We start from the raw sequence: 1897 nt of genomic DNA on the forward strand, positions 1-1897 counted from the left end.
GACGGTTTTCTTTGCAGTATTTTGGATTTGAGATGGTGGTGAGAACCGAATTTCATGGAAATAGACTCCTGAGTCTTCAGAGGATCCATATACTTAGTGGGCTGTTGACTGACATGAGGGTCACGAAAGGCTGACCTGATAGAACCAGGTCTGTCAACAGAGGGTTAGGAGTGGTGCCTGTACCCAATGAGATGGTTTGATATGCTCTGCCCAGGGAGTGGCACTATTATAAGGTGTGGCTCTGTTGAAGTAGGTGTGGCCTTGTTGGAGTAGACATGTCACTGTGGGTGTGGGCTTTAAGACCCTCATCCTAGCTGCTTGGAAGTGAATATTCTGCCAGCCTTCAGATGAAGATGTAGAACTCTCAGCTCCTTCTGAACCATGTCTGCCTGGATGACAACATGTTCCTACCTGATGATAATGGACTGACCCTCTGAACCTGTAAACCAGCCCCAATTATATGTCCTTTATAAGATTTGCATTACCATGGTATCTGTTCACAGCAGTAAAACCCTAACCAAAACATCAGCTTACAGACTAGAATATGTCACAGTTCTTGGGGCACTAGGCTGGTATGCATGTAGTTTTCCCTGAGGAGGAGATGGTCAGTTTCAGCCTGAGAATTACTCCAGTCCCACTAACATATCTTAAAACCAGGGCTGGGGAGGACCAAACTGTTTCAAAAGAATTTGACTGGATCCTAAAAGAAAATGGCTTCTTGTTGGTAGCCATATAAAAACACCCCAGAACCCCAAAAGTTAACATTACACAGGTTCCTTTCCCAACTCCCACTTCTAAACATCAATTCCAGAGGCTCTGATACCCTCTGCTGGCCTCTCTCGACACTGTACTTCCATGGTGCATATACAAAAGAGTCAGGCAAACACTTGTACACATAAAATAAAAGTAAATATTTTTTTAACAAGCTAGTAAAGGAACATAAAATTGAACAGTGATGACTAGAAACAAAGTAAAAAAATCAATGAGACAGAAAACAAAAATTAACTTCAGTGTTTCTGGCATATATTTGTGTATAACTTATCTGGATTTACAAACAAGCAAATCATAGGGTAAAAAGGAGAAGAAAAACACAGTCTGAAGAAACAAAAAGTGTTTCTAACCAAGTTCAATGGTGGACAGATGATGAAGCTATGAGTAGAAGATAAATAACTATTATAATCTTAATTAAAATATTGATTCACAATGACTGCAATGATAATATAAGACAATATCAAATAAGTAATTTCATCAGTGATGGAAATATTAGAAAAGATCAAATGAGAACATGAAAAAAAGAACCCATGGTAACATAAAGGAAGAATTAAATTACATTATCTGTTTGTGTGCACATGTGCATTTGCACATACCGTGCATGTGTCTGTGTGTATGACGAGGTCCTGGAATTGGACTCAGGTCATCGGGCTTGGTGTCAAGTGTCTTCAGTTATTGAAGCATCTTGCTGGCCTGAAAGTTTTAAATGGATTCCTCAGTACCCTTGGCAGAACTGAGGAGAGAAGTGATGAATTTGGAAATTGCCAAAGGAAGGAAAAGAGTCTAAAAACAAAGCAGTAAAACGGAAAACAACTGGGTCCCAGCCCTGCCAGAGACACTGATTTAACAACTTCTGGCACAGAAAGCCCAGAGAATGCTCTAGAAACCAGCAAGAAGTCCTAGGAGCTCTACTGCGTGCTCCTGAAGCCCCTGCAGCAGCTTTAAGTCTTTAAACTGCTTTGAGCTCCAGGTGAGTGGTCATGTGCTTTACACTGCCCCAGATGGTCTGGATCTTGGACGGACAAACACACACATACACACACACACACACACACACACACACACACACACACACACACAGAGAGAGAGAGAGAGAGAGAGAGAGAGAGAGAGAGAGAGAGAGAGA

Source organism: Grammomys surdaster, unplaced genomic scaffold, assembly GCF_004785775.1.
Source record: "Grammomys surdaster isolate TR1022 unplaced genomic scaffold, NIH_TR_1.0 262, whole genome shotgun sequence".
NCBI classification, from domain to species: Eukaryota; Metazoa; Chordata; class Mammalia; order Rodentia; family Muridae; genus Grammomys; species Grammomys surdaster.